The 26,164-nt window shown below is 35.2% G+C and overlaps 1 protein-coding gene and 1 long non-coding RNA gene across 7 annotated transcripts in view; both read left to right on the forward strand.

The window, feature by feature from the left end:
• Ca-alpha1D (Ca[2+]-channel protein alpha[[1]] subunit D) overlaps window positions 1–26,164 on the forward strand; it is a 1,669,376-nt gene that overhangs the window by 588,936 nt on the left and 1,054,276 nt on the right. The gene's annotated exons all lie outside the window — the stretch shown is intronic.
• On the forward strand, window positions 18,047–24,350 carry LOC141388121 (uncharacterized). The gene is made up of 2 exons (XR_012408731.1): window positions 18,047–23,974; window positions 24,064–24,350. It is a non-coding gene; the product is annotated as an uncharacterized lncRNA (long non-coding RNA).

Below are 26,164 nucleotides of genomic sequence, written 5' to 3' on the forward strand. Positions count from 1 at the left end.
AACTATGATCAAAGGTTTCCACGACTGTTGATGTTTAAAGTTCTAACAGATGACGTTGATGTTCCGTGTTATGGTGGAAGAGATGGATGATGACTTTAGATATGTTGTGAAATATTGTTTTGGTTTGGAAACAAGCTATCATCTAGACGTTGTATGTAGTTTGACTGCTATTCTTTTGAGTTAGCTTTGCCGTTAAAAACTTTAGCTAATGTTCCTGAAAGCGCTCTTTCATATTTTCTAAAATGATGAAGTTTTAGAGAAAATGTTTATATATATATTGAATAGAGAAAAGTTGTTGCTTTTGCAATTTTCTATGATTTGTTATGGGGTTGAATCAAACGAACAACTACTCTGATATTTTGTACTAAAAATTGAAACGTCGAGGATTAGTACTCACGCAGCGAACTTTTTTTTGGTTTTATTTGCGACAGATGCATCAAACCTTTAAATTGTTGGTCACACGAATTTGATTGCAGACTTATCTTCCTTTTGTTGTTGGGCTCTGTTCCCATAAGTAGTATATGTTTATCTTGCAATGGATTCTTGATGTTGTTTTTGTGTTATTTCACAGTGAAGAATTGTTGTGAGGGATAGATGTTTTTGTTGCCAAACACAAGATGTTGTTTTGTTCCTTTTTTATTTTGAACCAGAGACTTGTTGTGGCTCTCTGCTTCTGCAAACAGGTAGCGGAGGAGACGCAGTGATGGCGGCGAAGAATTCTGCTGACACCTTGCAAATGCGAAAACACTTAACAGTTCCTATTGTAAACAGCATAAGTAGAGGGGTAATGGGCATTCCAGACCAGTAATTTGATACCTTTTTACCTCCTGTCTGTGTGTGTGTGTGTGTGTGAGAGAGAGAGAGAGAGATTGAGAGAGAGGGAGAGAGAGAGAGAGTGTGTGTGTGTGTGTGTGTGTGAGAGAGAGAGAGAGAGTATTTGGAGAGCGAGGGTTAAATTTAACTGCACAGTGGGTCAAAACAACAAAAAATTACAAGAAATATGATAGGCTAAGCCACCTATATGAACGGATGAGGGGGAGAGAGCCCGAGAATTTGAGAGAGACCCACATTTTTTCGATAATATAATCAAGAATACATACATACATATGTAAGCGTTTAAATATAAGCGAGGCAAAATATGAAACAATGTTGCATATTTTACCTCCTGTATGTGTGAAGCAAAATATGAAACAATGTTGCATATTTTACCTCTTGTATGTGTGAAGCAAAATATGAAACAAAGTTGCATATTTTACCTCCTGTATGTGTGAAGCAAAGTATGAAACAAAGTTGCAAATTTTACCTCCTGTATGTGTGAAGCAAAATATGAAACAATGTTGCATATTTTACCTCTTGTATGTGTGAAGCAAAATATGAAACAAAGTTGCATATTTTACCTCCTGTATATGTGTGGGAGGGAGCCAGACCGAGAAGTTGAGAGAGAACCACATTTGATCGATAATGTAAACAAAATACATTTATTTTAATATATGTCTGTCCGTGAGCATGTCGAATCATGATCGTAATCAAAGTGGATTTTTCCGTCCGTCCGCCAGTCTCTCTGTGAGCATGTTCAATCATGTTCATAACTTAACATATGTATCCCCAATTAATTTCACAATATTGTGAAATTCATGTTTTAGCATACTACAGTTTTCGTATAAATAGCAAAAATTTGAAAATAAGATTCACAGTATACCCAATTAATTTCACAAGTTTGCGAAATTATTGATGATGGTCAGGTTCGTTCGTCTTTTGAATTTCATAACTCCGCTATAGGTTGAGATGAATGTCAGAGTTTCTCATATTGCAACAAAAGCCCAAGAGTAAACATTAAGTGGCCATGAAGTGATTCGTACAAATTCTTTCCATTGTTTTACTCTATGTTAGCGTACTGGTGATCGATACATTGACCAAAAATTTGATTTTTGTCAACGAGCATTAGGTCATTTGTTTACATTTAATAAATGTAAACAAATCTGTAGTATTCAATGCCACAAGAATATTTCTTTGTTCGTAGGAATTCTTGCCCTTTGTGGGTATTACACAGTTTGAGTCTGCAATGCATGTGTTTATGTTGATCATCATGTGGTGGGGGATAGGGGGTCAAGTGTGATGTGGGGATTAGGTTGATTCTGGAATACAATCAATACTTTGATTCATCCAAATAATTATATATTGATGGGAATTGTTGAGAACATCATCAGTACTTAACAAGTCACGGATTATTCAACATCGCATTCCAAAATTCTAATTGCTTTTAAAAATGGCTAAATATACTTGCATTTATTGTGCTACTACTTTCAATGTTAAACGCGAGTTTTTAAAACACGTAAAAATGCATTGTAAAAATTGTGGTCAGCTGTTTAGTAATTGTTATCAACTAAAATTTCACCAACTGACAAAACATGCCCAATCAAGTGAAACAAATATACAATTCATTAATCAACATCAAGCTTTAAGTGTTACCCAACAACAACCAACTGAATCATTTATTCAAAGCTCAGAACTTCAACAACATCAACAAGTTTGTACTGATACCCAACAACAACCAACTATTGCATCTAATCAAATCTCAAAAATTCAACAACAACAAGCTTTAACTCTTTCTCAACAACAACCAACTGTAACATCTAATCAGAACCCAAAACAACAAGAACAACCAACTGTATCGCAGATGAATGCACCTAAAATAGACAAAATTAATCGGGCCGATAAATTATGTGAGGAGTGCAACGTTACAGTGAAGAATATGATATCTCATATTCGAAGTGAGAATCATCGCAGTGTTGTTAGAAAAAATTTGGAAAAAAATATAAAAATTATAAAAAGTGCATTCAATCAGAACATTACTTGTTATGAAATTGAAAACACTAAAGACATAATATTACCCCGTGATTTTCTAAGAGACGCTAAAGACTCAATAATAAAATGTTTAAAATTTGAGTTGATTGAAAAAAATTGTATCAAAGTCAATATGGAGCTGCAGGGACAATATGTGAAGCCCACCGCTGTAAAAGAGAATCAGTCAAAATCTACAGAGTCGACAGCAACAGAACAAGTGTTTAATCACATATCAAAGACTGTAATCCTGTCCCTAGGTGATGATCTAGATGAAATCTTTACCAACCAAGAGAATGAACTTGTCGACAAATCAGACGAGTTTCAAGAAAGAGGTTCTGGTTGGGCCTTGGAAAAACTTTTAAAAATTGACGTCAATATTAACAAAGTCAATTTAACTCGTGGGTCACAATACATCCAAACGCCAGCATCATTGAGAACAAAAGGCGCATGCATAAACATAAAAAACAATGATGAATACTGCTTTAAGCTGTGTATGGTAGCGGCACTAAGTTTCCCGAAAAAAACACATGTCGATAGACCATCTACATATAAAGTCGATGTCAAGCAGGATGTCATCCGTCTCGATTCAGGATTAACATTAAACTTTATGGGTAAAAAGCCAACCCCGAAATCAGCATAAATGTTTACGGATATGAGCGATATTCCATTGAAGGTCCATACTACCTTACAAAAGAGGAAAAGAGACATCATGTTAACCTGATTTTACTCAACGATGGGGATAAATTCCATTACATATGGATTAAGAACATGTCACGGTAATATATCAACATTTAATAATGCTAAATAAATTATATACTAATAATTGTGTATTTTTGGTATCTTTCAGCATGTTGAGATCTCAATAAACAGCACATCATGGACAAGTTTACATTTGCAACGGCTGCGTTCAACATTTTCATAAGGAGAAGGAGCTCGATGTTCACAAAAAGCAATGTGGAGGTGTAGTTTGCAGCATGCCCAAGACAAAGAAGGACGCGATACTCAAATTTGGAAACTACAAAAAGATGCTGAGGGTGGGCATTAGTATATATGCTGATGCTGAGAGCGTATTGAAACATAAGGAGCAGAAACCCAATAACAGCGGAAAAGCAGAGCAAGTAAAAGAGCACGTACCATGTGCTTTTAGTTATAATATAAAATGTAGTTTTGACTCTAGTTTAGATAAGTTCTTTACTTATACTGGCCCTGACGCGCCAAAGGTTTTCTTAGAAAATTTAATTAATGATTGCAAGTTTTATTATAATAACTATTTGTCAAAAGTTAAACTCATGATTACATTAACACCCGAAGAAGAATCACAATTTAAAACAAGTGTCAGATGCCACATATGCGATGAACCGTTAGGTGGTGATAGAGTTCGTGATCATTGCCACCTAACTGGTAAATATCGCGGGCCTGCACATAATCGTTGTAATCTGCAGTATCAAATACCTAAATTCATACCAATTTTTTTCCATAACTTCTCATCTTATGACTGTCACCTTTTTATTAAAGAATTATCTAATTTTGGTGGAGATATAAAAGTAATTCCTCAAAATAAGGAACTTTATATATCCATGTCTTATTTCATTTATATGAAAGATGATGAGTCGAATAACACTACTAGCTCCAATAGTAGTGTTGTTGTAGGAGAAGAGGATGAAGAAGAATGGAGTGATGAGGGAGAGGATTCAGAGGAAGAAGATGTAGGGGAGGAAAGACAATGTGAAAAAGACAAGAAGAAAAAGAAGAGACAAAACAGACTTGAACTACGTTTCCTGGACAGTTTTAGATTCATGCCTACAAGTTTAGACAAATTGGCAAAGAATCTGCCTAAAGACGATTTTCATGCGGTGAAATCATATTTCCCTAAGGAGAAAGATTTTACACTCTTGACAAGGAAAGGTGTTTTTCCTTATGATTATCTTTCATCATTTGAAAAACTAAAAGATACCCAACTACCACCCATAGAAGAATTTTACAATAAAATGACAGATTCTGAATGTTCAGTAGAGGACTACAACCATGCAAAACAAGTTTGGTCACATTTTCGTTGTCAGACTTTGCAAGATTATATGGAGTTGTACCTGAAAACAGATGTCCTCTTACTAACAGACGTCTTTGAAAATTTTCGAGATGTCTGTATGAATATTCACAAATTAGATCCTTGTCAATATTTCACAGCTCCATCTCTATCTTGGGATGCAATGCTTCTCTGCACCAAGGTTGAGCTTGAGCTTTTTACAGATATAAATATGTACAATTTCTGTAAAAATGCTATTAGATGTGGACTAACCCAGTGCTCAAATAGACATTCCGTAGCCAATAATGAAGATGTCCCCAATTATGATAAAAGCAAGCCAGAAGTAAACATATATTATTTGGACGTTAATAATTTATATGGAACAGCAATGACAAAACCTCTCCCAGAAAAAAATTTCAAGTGGGAAGAGGACTTGGAAATATTTAATGATCCTAATGTGATACAATTAATTCCAGATGATAATATAACTGGCTACATATTAGAGGTTGATCTCGATTACCCTCAGCATCTTCATGACAAACATAATGACTTACCCTTTTGTCCAGAAAACAAATGTGTTGGGGGGTCTAAAACTAAAAAGTTAATTGCGGACTTGACGGACAAAAAATCGTACACAATTCATTATTCTGCTTTAAAACAATGTTTGCAACATGGACTGATTCTTAAGAAAGTACATAGAGTTTTGTCATTCACACAACGTGCCTGGTTAGCTCCCTATATATTAAAGAATAATATGCACCGAGAAAATGCTAAAAATGCATTTGAAAAAGATTTTTTCAAATTGCTGAATAACTCGGTATACGGTAAGACTATGGAAAATATAGACAAGAGAAAAACTGTTAAAATTGTAACAGAGTGGGAGGACAAGAATAACAAGAAGAAAAGAAATGTAGCTAGCAAGCTAATTGCTAAACCCAATTTCCATAGTCTTTCTATATTTTCTGAAGATATGGTAGCTATCCAGATGAGGAACGTAAAAGTAAAATATGATAAACCATTATATTTAGGCTTTTGCGTGCTAGAAATATCAAAGCTGTTAATGTATGCTTTCCTTTATGACTTTCTGAAAGCAAAATTTGGCGACGCCTTTATTTTAAATTATATGGACACGGACTCTTTCATCATAACATTTAAAGGACTTAATCTATATAGGGTATTGACTTTGAAAGAAATAGAGGAAAGGTTTGACACATCAGACTTCTCACCCAACAATAAGTATGGTATTCCTCTCATTAATAAAAAGAAATTGGGTATGATGAAGGATGAAAATAACGGAAAAACCATGATTGAGTTTGTAGGTCTTCGTCCTAAAGTCTATGCTATCAAAGTAGTTGATAGCGACGATGTGAAGAAATCTAAGGGTGTTAAAAAATCCGTAATAAAAAAGTATACAATAGATACATATAGAGAATGTTTATATGATAAAAAGGTTTTGTATGACACAATGTATACATTTAGGTCAAGACAGCATACTATAACCACAGACAAAATTACAAAAATATCTCTAAGCCATCAAGACGACAAACGTTTTATAAGAGAAGATGGTATAAGTACATATGCTTGGGGCCACTATAAACTAAACAATATAAATGAGGATTTAAACACGGTTAATTTAGATTCACCTGTCCCAATGGACATTGATTGAAATGTAAATATATTAAATTAAGGAATAAAATAAATTAAGGAATAAAATCTAATGTATAAATATTGGTTATTAATTGCCTTACTGCTAGTATTTCAACATATTATCATTAAAATTTCAGCATTATTTTCATGTTACTTTTTAGAAATTACACATGGTATTTGTATTAATCTTTTTTAACAATGTTTTACTAATTAACAATATATTATTAATAATACTAACTTTACACATAAAAACCATTATTTGTACTAATTAACTATGTACTATTACAAACTACATACATTTATAACGTTTTTTGAAAAAATAAAACAATACTTTTTATATTTGAAATTACAAAACAATGTGTTTTATTTCATTATTGAGTTTACATGATATAATGGTAAGTATGCAAAGAACTTATACTATTTTTCGAACGATTCCAGTCAATGGAACATACTCCACCAGACGATCATGGATAATTAAGCAATATGCTGAGGTATTTTGAGGAATTGGTGTAGTGGTTTCAAATTGAATTTTTAAATCGATGGGTCCATTCTTCACAGTTTCGTTTTGATTACTGATATCAATAACAGCAATTGGGTTGTCCTTAAAACTTGCATATGTGAGAAGTGGTTGTGGTTCCCTCATATAATACGATTGTTGAAACTTGGCGTACATGTCATAGAGTACTGCATAACGATTTTCTCCAAACTTTAGATTCAAATCATCATATGGATACGTTTCAGAGTTCAAGTGAACTTTAATATTTTGAAGTTCACAGTGTTGTAGCTTGTTGTCTCTTTCAAATATCAAAGCAACGTATCGAGGTCTTTCATGATTGGCAGACAATTTAACACTCCAGCTATGTTGTCTTCCACCAGCAAAAGTTGGATTAAAGTAGCAATCCCAGCTGCGGAAAGCTATCGGTAAAGTTTTTCCATCCTTGATTGTTTTCAAGAAACTGATTTTTCTATAGTCTGACAAATGAATGTGTTGTACTTTCCAAACAATGTTTGTAATGGTGAGTTGAATTTCTTCGTTTTCAGTAGTTGAATAACATACATTTTTATCGTTGGCGCTTCTCAAGAGAATCAAGTCATGTTTACTATTGCAAATTACTTTATTAAAGTACTCTGCAAAGCCCAGTAGACGATTCAAGGGAACACAAAAATTGAATGAGCTTGTATTAACGTCACCATCTGGAGTCCATCCTGCATTACTCATAACCTTGCTTTCGGACTCACTTAGAGAAATCCAATTTTTAACTTTTGTTGTGGTACCCAGATAACGAGTACGATCAATTTCAATTCCATTTAGTTCATAGCGAATTTCATCAAACATGTAACCCACACAGTTATTCCTTAGTTTAGCATTCTGCGAAACACCCCCTTTGAGTTTTTCAAATTTCCTTCAATGTATAGATAGCTCTCCGATGGTAGTATGTAAAGATCTTGATTTTGTATACTTATACGAATTTCATCGTTATTTTTAAATGATTGAATATATGGAACATAGCTATGGTAGTCTCTCTTCACAATATTCTCGTCAGAGAGTGGGCGCTCATTAATATCGAGTATTTCAGACATTTGGTTTGACTTTTAATTTTATAAGCTTTAAAAATTCTTTATTTTCCTTGCTGAGAGGAGGTCTTGACGGTTTGGCTCCTTGATGATGAATGTGTTTTGGTGTTTGTTTATGGGTGTATTTATTGTAAATAATCATGGCTGTCTGGGTCTTATATGAATTCGTAGCGTAATTTCTTCTCCTCTAAAGTTTATCAAGCGGCCTTCTTGATCTAATATGAGTATCTCCAGATGACTTATTTCTTTGACGTTCACCGGCAAATAAATGAGATTCATCGGTCTCTATGCCAATTTATAGCCTGGAGGGACGTCAAGAGCGAATTCGTGCAGAATATGAGCAGGCGACGCATTCATGAATGATCCGGTAACAATATTGCAATGTATTTGTATGGCATTGACCTTTAAAATGTTAACTGGAAGGTTTGAAATGTGCTTTTTGCCAGGTTCCAAAACTTTTCCGGTGAAACCAAAGAGTTTTGCAATGGATTTTTCTTTATCAAAGTATATGGGATCATGGAAGGATAAGATCTCTATCTGTAGCGTATTATTGTTGGCTTTAATCTCAATAGATCTGTTAATGTGGATTGCTCTATACTGTGTCTCCAAGTAGTGAGCAATGTCTTGTAGTTCATATGATCCTATGGGTATCTTTATAATTTTGTCTCCGATATGGAAGAGATTGTTATCATTGTCCACATTTGGAATGGAATTGTAGGATTGAAAATCTATTAAACAACACTCATAACTACCCTCTCCCAATTCAATAGGAGGTGAATAGTTTGAGTGTAAAATTGATGATTTACCCGTCAAAGTAAACGTTGTTGACATTGTAAGATTCTTTCTAGAAATAAGTAAAACATCAAATATACATATGTTTATATAAGGTTTTTATTTATTTTATTAAAATTTTTTTAAATGTGTTAAGTTTACAATACATTTGTCTTATCTATCCAGGAATTATGCTTGTTTGAAAATCCCAGCCATTTAACAAAGACTTTATCACCCTTTGTTTTTAATATTTTTTCTACTAAGTATGTGTTGGGATATTTTGTGGGTAAAAGTTCTTCTTTATAGAAACATCCATGTATGGGATTTCCTTCGTAGTCTTCTAGTAAATAAGTAGCAGGGTTGGTTAATCGTATTCCTCTTATTTTGAATATTTCTGTAGTCCAATTTGGCGTATACCCCTTTTCAAATTGATGTTTATATTTGCTTATGCGAACATGATCACCAGCACGAAGATTTTGCCTCTTAAAGATTTTTATGTGGTTATATACAGTTTTTAGCAACATCTGCTCATTCGATGAGTTTACTTGAATAGGTGCCATTTTTATTGTTCGATGACGAGTTTTGTTGTATTGATCAACCAGCTCTCTATAAATATCAATCCATTGATAATTTCCATTGTAGCTAAACTCCTTCCACATCATACCTTTTAGAGTTCTATTGAAGCGTTCAACAATTGAGGCTTTCAAGACACTATATGTAGAGTAGTGGTTTATTGAATGTTTCTGCATTAATTTTTTAAATTCCTTGTTGAAAAATTCTTTTCCATCATCGGTTTGCAAATTCTTTGGAATTCTTCCATCTTTCAAAATTTTTTCAAATGCTCTATATACTTCCGTTGCTGTTTTTGTTTTAAGCGCTTCGCACCAGGCAAATTTCGAAAAGGTGTCGATAACAGTAAGCATAAATCGATATCCCCTGTTTGTTTTGGAATAGTTGCCCATTTCAACTAAATCAGCTTGCCAAAGATCATCGATCCCCTTTGTAATAACCCTTCGTCTTTTAAAATTTCTTCGTGCTTGAGAGTGGAGTTCGTTTACCAATCCTCGCTTTTCCATTATTCAAGTTTTGGGGGGATATATTAGAGCAATTTAGTTGAATGGGTGTTGAGATAAGACTTTAAAAATTTCCTTGTGTGATTTTTTGAGATGGGATATTTCTTCCCTTAGTTGAGTACACTCCTGAATGATATTTTGGTTTAATACTTCTTGTATGTGCTTGATTTGTGAATGTATGTATGCTTGGTTGACCGCATCCGTTCCTTCTGTTGGGGGTGCAACGTTCCTAATTTTTTTATTTTGCACGTCAAGGTTGTTATCTTCGTCAATATTAATTCCCAGTATTCTCGAAACATTTTCTCTTACTTCTATTGAGTGGGTTTTTGGATTATAATGATGACCAAACTTGTCAACAGTCATAGGTTGTTTGTTTCCTTTAAAGTTTACTTAATAGATTATGTTGCCTTCTCGCAGTTCTTCGATAATCGAAACAATCTCATTAGTATGATTATTGTTTTCGGCTTGTTGTGATGCCATCAACAGCTTTAATCGTTCTACCAACTCGTTGGGATCGTCCCAGTATATATAGTTGGGTTTACTAGGATTTAGTGTCATTAAGCCTTTGCCACTGTGAGTATTCCCCATTAACTTTTTAATTATCCGCTTATATTTTTGTCCTTTGTTCCCCTTGATTCTACCATTAGGGTCATAGTTTATTTTAAATGCATTTGAGTCCAACAAGATTGTTTTATATATGTCGAGTTCTGTAGGATCATATTTTTTGGGGTTTTGATAAAATAAGAGTTCAAATAGTCCTGGTGTAAATGCCCAATTTTTATTTCCAATCGTAATCTTTTCATTACTGATTTTCAGTGGTTTATCTCCAAACATCCATTCACCATTTTCATATTTATGCGGTCCATATACTGTATCTAGTTTTTTATTTTGTGAATAATCTCCATTATCCTCTTTCCCCTCCAATATACATGGCTCAAGCTTAATCTCCGGTTTATATTTTTTAAAGGGTGTACTCGCAACAAAAGATTCTCTAAATGAATCCATATTCTCCTTCTTGGGTGCAATCATTTTGCTGGCATTCTCAGTTGAAAGCTTTAGTAGTTTGTTTATGGGTTCTGTTAATGGTTTAAAAGTATTTGTCAATTCAGTAGTTTTAGCATCTTCGCCCATTTTAATGCTTTGAAATTTTCTTTTCAAAACATTTTTGGACTTTACAAGTCGTTTCAACATTGCTTCCTCCATGGTTGCAGGTGTACTGATGTAAATATACTATATAACATCTGGTAATAATATTATGGTTGAATAAATGTATGAAAGCCTTTTCGATTTCTCCCAGAGTGAATTTCATCATCTTTAGAAATCGTTAGAAATCCATACTTTTCCTTCCAACATTCATGACAAATGTCTTTGAAGATATCAAAGCTCATGTCGCACCCCACATGATCGTTGTATATATGTCTTATGTTCAGATCGTCTTGTTTAAACATGATTATCATATTGGCATTATCACGCAACAAATGCTTTGGGATACGGGTGTATGTTTGACATAAGTAAAATGAGTCAACATTCTTATGTCGTCCCATACTAAAGTAGCTTTTAATATTGTTTTGTTTATCACACGCTACATCGTCAAAAATCATGATTGAGTTTGGTTTTATTTCATCTGGTTGTATAACATCATCATTATTGGTGAATGTAAACAATCCCATCCCTTTTACAGAGAAAATCAGTTTCTTTAGGTACTCATATGTCGGTTGATATAGCGATTTTGAATAAATGTAAACATTTTCAAATTTTAATCCATTTGGGCTTTCAATCAAACTAAGCATAACATTCGTCTTTCCACAGTTTGATGGACCCACTATTAATGCTCGTATAGTATTGGGTAACAAAGTACTATGTCGAGGGGTTTTCCTTTGTATAAAGTCCCCATTTCGTACTGTAATTTTAGCTTGTTGCTCAACTAATCTCATGTTTACAACGAATGATTAGTATAAGAACACATGACTATTTATAATATATATATATATATATATATTCGATTTACATATATATTTTGTTTAGCACGTGTGAAAAAGTATAAAATGATTGTTTACAACGCAAAACGATTTATTAGAAAGAAAGCCGTTAAAGGAGGAGGACTTGTAAATAAGTTGATAAACTCTCTTCCAGTCGAACTTCATCTACCAGGTTATCAATTTTGTGGCCCAGGTACAAAGCTAAGAAAACGTATACAAAGAGGAGATCGAGGTGTTAATCCACTGGATGCTGCTTGTAGAAAACACGATATTGCTTATTCACAGAACAAAGATATAGATCAACGACATATTGCTGATCGTGAACTAACTGAACGAGCTTGGGAACGAGTAAAATCAAAGGATAGTAGCATTGGAGAAAAAATAAACGCATATCTTGTAACTAATATAATGAAGGCAAAGACAAAGCTTGGAATGGGGATGGGTAATAAGAAACCCAAACAAATACTTGGTCAACAAATATTTAAAAATGCTATAAAGAATGCAACAGATTCCCTTAAAAGCGTTAAACCAACTGATATTAATGCTGCCATCAAAATAGCAAGGAAAGAAATACAAAAGACATTCCGAGGAAAAAAGTCAAAGGTGGTCATACCAAGAGTAATAAGGGTACCCAAAAGGGGAGGATTTCTTCCTCTCATACCTATTCTAACTGGGTTGGGAGCAATGGATGCATTAGCTTCGGGCAGTTCAGCGATAACCAATGCCGTTTTGAATGCTAAAAAAGCCAAAGAAGAGTTGCAAGAGCAAACCAGACACAACAAAACCATAGAAGCTATAGCTATGGGTAAAGGTCTCTATCTCAAACCATACAAAAAAGGCTATGGAATTTATGTTGATGAAAATGAAACGCCAAAAAACTAATAAAACAGCTACCCAAAGGTCCACTTGCCGATACACATATAAATACCTTTGGAAAAAAATACATACCTCACTTTAGAGGTGTTTATATGCGAGATAAACTACCTAAAAAGCCTTATCGAATCGAATGTGGTGTCGTAAATTTGGATATTGACAGTGGGCCTGGCACACATTGGGTGGCATATTATAAGAATAATAACATCATCGACTATTACGATAGTTTTGGGAACCTTCAACCTCCAGCTGAAATTTTACGTTACTTGGGATCAGCTACAACTTATAATTATAAACGAGATCAGCGTTTCAATACATACAACTGTGGTCATCTTTGCTTAAAATTTTTGTTGCAAATGAGCAAGATTTTATAAATAAAATACACCAACAACAAAATTACTCACTACAGTCTAATACAACTTATCCAAGATGTCGTGCCTAATCCAAAGATCGGATGTCGCATTTGCCGACTTTCAATATTGTCATGGAAATGATAAAACCATTTTCATGAAGGAGCTATCATTTATGTGTGGAACTTCTGTTATTCCGAATCATTTTTTGTTTCGACCACCTTATAGTGCAAAGGAGCTTGATGGAGAAGCACTCAGAACAATCAACTACACCAAAGCACATGTGAATGGATTAGACAGGACCGATGGAGAAATCTGCTACAATGATATCGAGGATGTTCTCTCACCATTAAACAACTATCAATACGTTTTTGTAAATGGGAAAGAAAAGAAATGCTTTTTGGAAAACTATCTTCAAACTAATATTGTTAATTTAGAAAGTAATATGAATCTTAGAACTCGTCAAGATTATTTCACCAACTGTCCAATACATATAGATTCTAAGTATAAATGTGCTGTTAATAATGTATTTAAGATATTTGTTTTCATTGAACAGAAATGGTATTATATTCGTGATATAATACAAGATGGATTGTAAAAACCAAAACATAAAATAAAGATTATAAATAAAACAACAAAGATTTGAGTGTTTTAATTTTTCTCAAATTTTATTCATAGTAGTGCAAGCAATGTATGTGAACAATAATACTAATATTGTTTAAAACTCTCTGGTGCCGCAAACATCTAGACCAATTTCAGGGAGGATATCATCTAAAATATCTTGATTGATGGGAATATTGTTTGTATAAAGTCTTCTCATTAGCGGACAGCTGTATGACATTCGTAAATGCTCTGCAACAGGACAGTAAGCTTCTTCCCATTGATGAATAACTAATTCACAAAAATAACATCTGGTCAAATCTCCTATACCAATATAATAAAATCCAACTGCAGCCATCGTCTTTGTATCTGGATATGGTAATGGCCAACCATTGAAGGTTTTTAAACGCTCGTCTTCCCTATTAAGCGCAGACATCTTTCTAACTAAAGTAATATTTTCATACTGAAACCTATATCCCCCAAATTTAAATAAGAAGCCACAGAAACTTTAAATTTTATAAAAATTCTTTATTTTTGTTTAATACGGTGGATAATAAAATGTTGGAATTTCCAATTGTTTTAACTCTAATTTGTATACATCTGCTCCGCTGGAATCTTTCAGGGTAGATTTAGTGATAGCATATCCTCCACCAGCTAATTGTTTCACATGTTCGTCTCCTAGTGAAAGAAATCTTGTTGGCAAGTAAAGAATAGAGTCATTTATCCTCAATACAATTCTCTCCCCATATTTTGTTTTGCTCTTGAATGCTCCGGTGATGATGTAATCCTTGTTGTCCTCCATATCCTTCAAAGGAATTATTGATTTGATGTTGAAGGAATTGAAGAAAGTAATTAAATCTCCGCTCGCCATGTCTTCACTTGTACTTTAACTTTTATACTGTTAATCTTATTTAAGATTTTTTGCTTTTTATACGAAAACTGAAGTATGCTAAAACATGAATTTCACAATATTGTGAAATTAATTGGGTATACATATGTTAAGTTATGAACATGATTGAACATGCTCACAGAGAGACTGGCGGACGGACGGAAAAAATCCACTTTGATTACGATCATGATTCGGCATGCTCACGGACAGACATATATTAAAATAAATGTATTTTGTTTACATTATCCATCAAATGTGGTTCTCTCTCAACTTCTCGGTCTGGCTCCCTCCCACACATATACAGGAGGAAAAATATGCAACATTGTTTCATATTTTGCTTCACACATACAAGAGGTAAAATATGCAACATTGTTTCATATTTTGCTTCACACATACAGGAGGTAAAATTTGCAACTTTGTTTCATATTTTGCTTCACACATACAAGAGGTAAAATTTGCAACTTTGTTTCATATTTTGCTTCACACATACAGGAGGTAAAATATGCAACATTGTTTCATATTTTGCCTCGCTTATATTTAAACGCTTACATATGTATGTATGTATTCTTGATTATATTATCGAAAAAATGTGGATCTCTCTCAAATTCTCGGGCTCTCTCCCCCTCATCCGTTCATATAGGTGGCTTAGCCTATCATATTTCTTGTAATTTTTTGTTGTTTTGACCCACTGTGCAGTTAAATTTAACCCTCGCTCTCCAAATACTCTCTCTCTCTCTCTCACACACACACACACACACTCTCTCTCTCTCTCCCTCTCTCTCAATCTCTCTCTCTCTCTCACACACACACACACACAGACAGGAGGTAAAAAGGTATCAAATTACTGGTCTGGAATGCCCATTACCCCTCTACTAGCATATGTTGGCGGAGCTTTTCTTTAATTCGCTCTTCGCTTCAGCGAAATTGTTATGATGGTCGTTGGTGGATCCGGCTCGAAGGACCATGAAAAATGTTATAGTTCTTATAACATTGTGGGAATATAATTATACGCTTGGAAAGTACAATATATTATACGGTTATAGGAACTTAGGTTCCGATGGGATGAACTAAGGTTCTTTTGGAATTTCGAAAGGACTTAGGTCCGGGAGAAGATTATTTACTTACGGTTCCTTTGGCTTCAGTAGTTATTAAAAGGGATCAGAGTTCGGAAATTCAACTTACATTGTTTTATTCAAATATTATAATTGAGTATTCAATGGTGTGATCCGTGCTGTTGTTCGTGAGGATGACAAAACCAGAAAGGGAAGAAGAAACCTCATGCTGACTAATGGCAGCCTAATAAGAAAAGGGACAACAAAAGCACGGATAAAAATCGTATACAATGTTGCCACTTAAATTTACTAAATAGTGGTAAATTATTTCATAGTTGTATTCATTTAATTACATGGTGATTATGCTAATGGAGAAACAATTGATATGCAATGAAATTCAAGAACAAATTATTAGGAATTCAGAAAATATAGATAATTAAATCTAGTTATTTAAAATTAATGCGAAAATACATATTATTCAATTTAAAGGTAAACTGCTCTCTACACAGTTACTTTATTTAAGCAAAAACAACTACCATGTAGAATTTTCTTAATTATTCAAGTTCTTACTTTAAATTTTATTGATGTGCTTTTGTGTTCATTTGTTTTGCCTTAATCAAGCAATTACCGCTTGGTTTGCTATCTTTTGTATTTGTAATTTCTTTATGTTTGTTTTATAATTACGTCGTTATTGTGCTTGTCCACTTGTATTGATCTTCGTTCATGTATGTGAGTGCGTCTGTGTGTTTGTTGCACAGATTCTAGGTGTTACCAGATCTGTTCTCTGGAGAATTCCCAAGCAAGGAGAGATTGGGATAAATACAGGTGGATTCAGCAACAGAGAATTAGTTGTGTTTTAAACGTCGAACTGTACAGATCGGTTAAAGAAGAAATAAAGGAAAAGCTATGTGCTTAGTAATTACAGTCGGTTTTGAATAAGTGTAATAGAGTAAATGAAGCATTGAAGAAACGTAATCTGAAACGAACCCTGTTTTATTTGCGATAAATCTTATCGGGAAATAAAACAAAGTCTACACGGAGATTAGTTAAATCTAATTCCTTAACAATTGGTGTCAGGAGTGACTACAAAAAGGAGCTCAGTAAATGGGAGTTGTCATCTACAGGCAACAAAGCTGAACTACAAAAATGCCTGTTCGAAAAGTTCGAGCGCCGTGGAATGGACATCGAAGCATACGAGTTCGACAGTAAGGATCAAGTCGAGTTATGAGAAAGGGACGAATCCAGCGTCGAGGAAATTTCGTCGGTAGCTGCCAGGGTTGATGATTTCAAAGCAACGCTGGCCATGATGATGGAAAATTCCAGTAAAATTAAAGAAAAATTAGATGCTAAAATGGAAGAAAATTCCAGAAAGAGCGACGAAAATTTCAGTAAAATTATGGCGAAATAAGATGCTAATATACAAGAAAATTCCAGTAGAATGTTAGAAGAAATGTCCAGGAAAAGTGAAGAAAATTCCAGACTTATGATGCAAATGAAGGCAGAGTTGGAGGAGAACTCTTGAAAAATCAGCGAGAAACTCCAGAACATCTCGCAAGTTTTTGACAAGAGAGTAGAAAACGTGGAGGCACAAATTAAAGAGCTGGATAAGAAAAACGCTGATACTACCCGTGCTAATGTATGGCTCCGAAGCATGGGTACTTGCGCAAGCAGTTAAGGCAGTGCTTGGTGTGTTTGAGAGGAAAATTCTTCGAAAGATCTACGGGCCGATTTGCGTTGACGGTGAATATCGACGTCGTACGAACCACGAGCTATATAAGCTATACAAAGACATGCATATAGTTAAACGTATCGAGATGCAACGATTGCGTTGGCTAGGCCATATCATGAGAGTGAGCGATGATGAACCCGCTTAAAAGCGTATGAATACATGCCACATGGCGGTGCACGCAGAATCGGCAGGCCTAAGCTTCGATGGAGCAAACAAGTGGATGAAGAAATGGAAAGGCGCGGTATTCCAAAAAGTCACGCGAAAAACAGAGAGGAATGGAGATCTTTTCTTAGTTCGGTCTATGGAACAAATGTTCTGTAATGGGCCAACTAAGTAAGTAAGTAAGGATAAGAAGATTTTGTCTGTTGACGCGAAATCTCTGGCCCACGACGAGAAGTTTGTGAACCTGGAGAAGAACATGTCGGAGCTGGAAATCAAAGGCGGTCCAGTTAGAGCTACTGATAGCACGCTAAAAACCAAGGCTCCTGTGTTCGACGACTCTAAGGCCTTTAATGTGCTCAAATTACAGTTCGAGGCAGTGGCTGCTAGAGATTCTTGGAACGACAACGACAAGACTGTATCATTCTTATGGCATTTAAGGGTGATGCTGCTGACGTATTACAGAGCACTCCTGCCGCTTCTAGGAACAAATATGGAGATTTAAAGCAGCACTCGGACGTAAGTGCGTTAGCGAACATAAGCAAGATATCTACCTAATGCAAATGAGGGGAAAGTCCAGAAGCCAAATAAGAACTTACAAGATTTTGCGGCTGAAGTAGAGCGGTTGGCGCAGTTGACATATCCAGGAGAGACACATCTATTTGTTGACCGAATAAAGATCAAAACATTTGCTAGTGGTATTAATGATCCAGAGATAAAATTTGCGACATATGCATCGCCGATGGGAACATTTGCAGAAACCGTGTCATTTGCGCTGGCCCAAGAGACCGCGATGATGCTGGTGAAACCTCAAGCTTACAACGTGAGGTGGCTGAAAGTTGAGGACAACAATTTCCTGAACGTTGTCGACCTGATGAAGGATGGAATAATGCGGGTAATAGATAATGTGAAACGAGGGCCAGGCAGAACGAAAAAGAATTGCTACAATTGTCGCAAAGCTGCACACATTGCACGAGAATGCAGATTGCGACGACCAACCTTCAAAGAGCGACCTCGACATTGGACACCGGTGCATTAAAGTCCATTATTAGACCGGATTTGCTAAAAGGGGAGGTATTGCCGTTAAATGGAGACAAACTGCGGACGGCCACAGGCGAGACTACAACAGTGCATGGAAAGGCCTACCAAAGGCTGAGCATGGGTAGAAAATCGGTAGTAGAGTAATGGGGAGGATTCAAAACCAATTAAAAATATCCTATTACAAGTCATATAGTAATTAAAAGTATCAAATTACATATCTTAAGTAAACAAATGGGGTGACCGTGGGAAATTCTTGGAATTCCTTATGATGGAAGAAGCATAGTGGACAATTAACGTGGGTGATCCTGTTTGTCCGTCCGTCTGTCCGTAGGCATGCTGGATCGTGTCCATGATCAATGTGGGTTGTCTCGTTTGTCCGTCCGTCTGTCTGTTCATTGATCTAATTATGAAGCATTGACCATTGTTGAGGCATTGTGTTTATTGTATGTTTGTGTGTATGTCGTTTAGTTCTTTTGCTTTGCTTTAAGTCAGAGGACAAGTGTACTGAGTATTTGCTGTGTGTTTGAATATGAATCCGATTGATCTTCTCGATTTGTTTATTTTTATTATTCGATGAATGCGAGAAAGTCTTAAATAATGAATTGAAGGATGGATTGAATTTTTGGTTGCTTTAAATCGATCTGCAATGTATTTGGATATGTATGCAAATATGATTGGGAGTATTAAAGAGAAGGGGAACCAATGTGTAAAAATAAGGAATCGATGACCATTGTTGAGGCATTACGGCTGTATGTATGTCAGTCCAGCTTCCTTTAAATTTATGTTGTATATGTTAACATAATAAGTAAAAGAAGAACCTGTATTCAATATTACTCAATATTCAATTTGTTCGATTAAATGTTATGAAACCGTTATTGTTTGCGTAGCAATATGGAAAGAAAATTAGAGAAAAATAAAACACGATGTGAAAGTATTTTTTCTAATCGCAGTGGACTGTATTTTTATTGATTTAACGTTCGTGGAACGGTATAACCTTTGTACAAAGGGTTTGACGAGTAGGACCTGATCCTATCGTTGGTGTTAGTTTTAATAACTCTAGCGTAGATACTGAGAGGCGGGCTTTTCTGAAACGTCACTCATTAGATTCTGTCATTACCTTTGTTATTATGTACGAAGTACATAGTCGTATTTTAAGGTAGTAGACAGACTCTAATGAGGAGAAAAAGCATCCTTGGAGCAAATTTAAGAATTAAAATGGGTTTAATAAAACCTCATAGCAAATTGTTCATTCCGCCGGGCTTGCAATATCCAGCTATGTTGCAAAATTAAATGTTAGTTATTAAAAAAAAGTACTTCATATTCGTGTGCCCGTGGGGCACGATCGTGCAATGCCTCGTGGAGACCTTGATCATTATGTAAAGATTGTAAAAGGTGATTGAAGATCACCTCTTACAGATTTACGTGGCGAGACCACAAGTTTCTCCTGGAGGAACTCCGAGGAGTCGCCGAGGGCGAAATTAATTTGTATACAAATAGGACTGTATTCTCCGAAGGAGGTGCAGTACCAGCTGTCCTTTTTTCCGTAGGCTTCATGTGGAGTGGCTTTTTAATCAGCTTGTTGTTCCTTGTCGTGCATGGGGACGTCATCCTCACACCATCGTCGCAACCATCATTCGAAATTTTCCAAGTCATAAGAAAAATGGAGAGGAAGCGAGAATTAAACAATAAAACAAACTTTTAGGTCAGAAAGGCCTCTTAACCGTTGGTCGTTTTACATATATATAGCCCGATGTTTCGTGGCTCAATAACACGAAAAAGTAGTGAGGTCGCGTAGACGCCTCGAAACATGGTCTATTATTAATTAACTCCGTGGGAGTGGGAATATGGATGTTTGAGTGCCGTCGGGATTAATTTTCGTTTTCAGTATCAGTATTGATACCCTCTTTCGAACGTAGATAAATATTTTTGACCCGGAGGAGCTTGAATGAAATATCCAGTGACGGAAATTTTTAGGACTTTTTTTTAATAAATTTTCAATCAAATGCCTAATGAACATTTTGGGATGTGCCCATTAAAACCAATAAGATAGACGGCCGTAGGGCCAAAGTTTAAGTAGATGGTCGTAGAACCAATAATTGCGTAGCAAGTGGTGGAGAAGTGTAGGCGATGTAATCTCTGTTTTCCGTGGGAAAACTAACCTAGCATGGCTTACTAACCAGTCAACACATACACCACCGAAGGTTAAGTGCATGACTGTCAATAGCGTCCGTATGGATAAATTGGAACCCAAAGACTCACTGTCCCCAGTCTTCTATCCTAACAATTTCAAGGAGAATCCCTAAATAGAAGGCCCAGTATGGGTGGATGGCATTGGACCTGTAAGGATCCAGCCGAAGACTGTACTTTGCGCTATCAACGAGCCTAATATCTTAGTATGAGAACCCTGTGCCAGAATCTTGGGATAAAGATCTGCACCAAGAAGAAGGTCAACAGAATGGGAAGAGAATGGATCGGGGTCCGCCAAACGTAGATTTGGCAATTGTGGTAGAGTGTCAGTTGGGATGGAACAGGAGGGCAGATTTTCTGCAATGGTCGGGACGACAAGAGCAGTTGTGTCCATTGAATGCGTAGCTTCCAAAGAAGACACAATGTGAATGGAACATTCTTTGCTAGAAATGACAGAAACTGACCTACTCACACCCAAAATTGAGGCTCTAACTGCATTTGTGGCAATACCTATTCTACTCTGCATATTTTCAGAAATGAAAGATGATTCAGAAGCAGGATCAATTAAAGCTCTGGCTGGGTACGTAGTACCTTGGTGCACAATATGGAATACTTGTCTAGAATTAGACCCAGATGGATGACCCGTAGAGGTAGAAGGGGAATTTAAAGCAACTAAACTCCTGGAATCAGGTGACGTCGGAGACGTACGATGCGGAGAGACCTCCCTATGTAACAGGGTGTGATGCCTTTTGTTGCATATAGTACAATTATGTACACTATTACATTTTGAAGCTTTATGTCCGTGAGACAAACAGTTAAGACAACAGTAATGTTTCTTAACTGCACTTATTCTTTCAGGAACTGAAAGTCTAAGGAATTTTTGGCAAACCCTAAGATGGTGCCTTTGTCGTGAACAAAGAGCACAAGATTTAGACGAGGGTGCACGAGAATACCGTGAAGAACGGGGTGTGCTTTGTGGCGTGGCCACACATGTTTTAGTGCTTTCACCATTCGTGGAATGGGAAAGTCTTTTGTTGTGATTTAGAGGTTCGACGTAGTCTATTCCCCTAATATCACGCAAGCAGGTCAGAGTTTGGATTCTTTCCGTGAGAAATTGATCCAAATCTGTCCAAGAGGACAATGCAGATTTGTTTTTAATGCCTTGTTCCCATAGCACAACGCAGTGTTTAGTAATCTCTGAAGACAAAGGAAAACTAGAATTGGATCCCAGTCTTCTGTCGGCACGTCATAATTAGACATGGACGAAATACACCCGTTTATGCCTCTTTGCAAAGACTTCAACCCTAAACTAGTTTCCTCTTCTAAAACTGGGAGGTCAAAGAGGCGTTTTAGTTGGTAGTTCACCAAAATACGTAGATTGTCGTATGTTTGTTGCAAAGCATTCCATGCCAGACTAAAATTTGTGTGGGTAAGCGAAAACTTAGACACTATTTCATGGGCATCACCACTGGTCTTTTTCTTTACATGACATAAGCGTTCTATATCACTTATGCCGCTGTTGTTTATATAGAGGGCAGAAAATAAATCCCTGAACGTAGGCCAGGAGAAAAAAATCGCCATTAAACACTTCGATGTCACAGGGGGGTAAATTAAGTCTGTGACAAGCATTAACATCTCCACAGGATGTGAAGGATGAGTTATTTGAAGGCGTCAATCGATGTGAAACATCGGAAATGGTCGTTGTATCTTCAGAACGTGGTACTGTAGGTTTATCTATATGAGATTTTGGAGAAGTGAAAGTAGGTGACTGAGACGAGGTCCGGAGTACACCTAACTTTCTATTAATGGACGATAAAACATTCATAAAACACTTGTATGCGACATCGAATTTGATGTCGGCAGCTACAAGGGTTTCCTTATTTGAATTTTTATCTTCATATAGATAATTGAGGCATATATCAGATTGTTGTTTAACTTTTTCCCATAATGTTCTCGCCTCAGCTCCTAGCAATTCTAAGATATAAACATCGAGCTCACCGTCCCGTTGGGAACTGAAGTTGGCATCAAATTTGACTAAAGCATCAGCAGCTCTGTTGAATAAATCTAAAGGAGTGAGGGGCATTTTGAATGAAATTCAGGATTAAAGTCAAAAACAAAGATAATTTGTGACACAAAATGTCGTATTGAGAAATTAAATGTAGTCGAAGACTAAATAAATTTCCATAATGCACGTAGTTGTGCAAATTTAACGAAATTGCCTGAAAAGTATTTTATTACTTTGGAAATGACACGTGATGTCAAAATTGTATGCGAAAATCCAATAGAGGTAGTAAATTTTCACTAAAGTATTAGAAAAAATATTACCTTCAAAATAAAATGATTTTATTGGTAAAATGCACTGAGTTTATTAGTAGTCGTAGACTATTTCCATAATGTATCGTGGATACGGCAATATATTTGAGGTTTAACGTGATTAAACCCCAAAAATTCTTTAAATTTTAAGAAAAATGTAAAACTAAATCCAATTTTCTCTCAGTGTATTCTAAATTTCGCAAAATATTTAGAGTGTATCGTACAATACACGTAAACTATGGCAATGTATCGATGATAGCACTTGCCGAAAACAAATTTCCAAAAATATTAAAAAAATTGAAAATTCGCAAAACCACTTCACTAATACCGACGGTAGGGGGCACGGTGTCAAAAACACGAATAAAATTTATTTTTAGTTAATATCCGAAGGATTCAACTCAAAAAATACGAGAAAACAGCACTAAAATATCTTTACGAAAATAATTTCAATTTTTAGTACACGGGAATACGCCTAATACAATCGATCGTAGTGTAAATGGTATATGAGTGCCAAATCTGCCACCCGTATTAATTAAAGGTGGAAACAATCAGCAGTAATGACAAGTGAATGACAATTATTCTTTTATATTGGAATTGTTATTGTTGTGATGATTTTGGTGCATTGGGGAACAAAAAGAAGCACAATAAAAAAAACACCACAATAACAATTGATTATGTATTAAAATATAAAAGAAATGTGCAAAAACACTGATAAATTTGGAAATAAATAAAAATAAGAAAAATCAATGTGATTGTTTTTGTTTTTATGTGAGGATATAGTGGACACTTATTTTTGTTGGTATTTTTTAAATGAATTTTACCGACGACAATCTCGTAGGAGACGGACGGACGGACATAAAATATATCTTGTAAAACTTACTATTTGTATGTAAGTCGAGCTCAATCTCATATTTGTTGTTTTCAAATTTAAAAACAACAAGTTTAAAGTGGGAAGTAGTTAAAATTGTAAAACGACAAACGGTTTTGTTTTTACTTTTAATTATGCACAACACTTGTAAATTTTGGTATGTCACTTTTTCACGTAATGAAATGTGTACATACCTTTGTTGTGATGGTAAAAATCGCAATTTATTGGTAAATAAATTGATGCGGTTGATCGTAGGTCCTTTGTTGTTGCTGCTGCGACGTAGTCGTTGCTTTTTGGGGTTTTCCTTGTGAAGGCAGAGACCGATCGTATAATCCGACTCGAAGGACCAATGTTTGCGTAGCAATATGGAAAGAAAATTAGGGAAAAATAAATCGCAGTGGACTGTATTTTTATTGATTTAACGTTCGTGGAACGGTATTACCTTTGTACAAAGGGTTTGACGAGTAGGACCTGATCCTATCGTTGGTGTTAGTTTTAATAACTCTAGCGTAGATACTGAGAGGCGGGCTTTTCTGAAACGTCACTCATTAGATTCTGTCATTACCTTTGATATTATGTACGAAGTACATAGTCGTATTTTAAGGTAGTAGACAGACTCTAATGAGGAGAAAAAGCATCCTTGGAGCAAATTTAAGAATTAAAATGGGTTTAATAAAACCTCATAGCAAATTGTTCAGTTATTGTTATTGGTTATTGGACTTTTTAAAGACGACACCATGTCTGGTTCTTTAAACCCAATATTTTTGTATGTATATTTGTGGTCATATTGACCTTGAAAAGGAATATGTTTAGATTATGACTTTGATTTCCTTACATATGTGTATATCGATAATGAAGTTAGGTTTAATTTAGGAGAGTGAAGGGGGAAAGGGGAATAGCAGCGAAAAAAATAATCTGTACGATTATGAAATCAAAAATGATTTTCTATTCACGCAACATATGTAGGTTTATTGAATTTCACAATATTGTAAAATTAATGTTAATCACACTACAATTTTAGTATAAAAAGCAAATAATTTTAAATAAGAATCACAGTATTAAAATTAAATTACAAGTGAAAACATGACGAGCCGAGACCTAATTAATTTCTTCAATTCCTTCAACATCAAAACAATAATTCCTTTGAAGGATATGGGGAACAATAAAGATTACATCATAACTGGTGCATTCAAGACCAAAAAAAATATGGGGAGAGAATTGTATTGCGGATAAATGACTCTATTCTTTACTTGCCAACAAGATTTCTCTCACTAGGAGACGAACTTGTAAGACAATTGGCTGGTGGAGGATATGCCGTAATAAAATCAACCTTGAAAAGTGGTAGCGAAACAGATGTATATAAATTAGAATTAAAACAATTGGAAATTCCAACACTTTATTATGAACCTTATTAAGCAAAAATACTTATAAATAAAGAACATTAATAAAACTAAAAATTGTCAAGTCTTTTTATTTAAATTTGGGGTCAGAGGTTTCAGTTTGAAATTATATCCTTAGATAGAAAGATACCTTCGCTTAATAGGTAAAATCATCGCTTAAAAACGTTTGATCGTTGGCCATTATCGTATCCAGATACTAAGAAAACGGCTGCAGTGGGACTTTATTATACTGGGATAGGAGATTTAACTAGATGTCATTTTTGTAAAGTGGAACAAATATTCCAATCAATGATCCGACAGAAGAACATTTACGCTGGCCATACAGTAGCCCCTTGATCAGAAGACGTGTTACGAACAATATTCCAATCAATCCAGATATTTTAGATCGTATTCTTCCTAAAATTGGTCCAAATGTTTGCGGAACCAGTAGAGTAAATAAGTTTTCAACAATATTCCTATTATTGTTCACTTTCATTGTCTGTACATCTCTGAATAAAATTTGAAACAAATAAAAAACACAAATCTGTCTTGCTTTTATTTACTTTATCTATTTCACGAATATAATACCATTTCTGTTCAATGAATACAAATATCTTTGATACATTATTAACAGCACAATTATACTTAGAATCTAAATGAAATGGACAGTTGGTGAAATAATCTTGACGAGTTGTAAGAGTTGTATTACTTTCTAAATTAACAATATTAGTTTGAAAATAATTTTCCAAAAAGCATTTCTTTCCTTTCCCATTTCAACAACGTACTGGTAGTTGTTTAATGGTGAGATAACA

This window comes from Musca autumnalis, unplaced genomic scaffold (genome assembly GCF_047663935.1).
Source record: "Musca autumnalis isolate F117 unplaced genomic scaffold, ASM4766393v1 scaffold_6, whole genome shotgun sequence".
Taxonomy (NCBI): Eukaryota; Metazoa; Arthropoda; class Insecta; order Diptera; family Muscidae; genus Musca; species Musca autumnalis.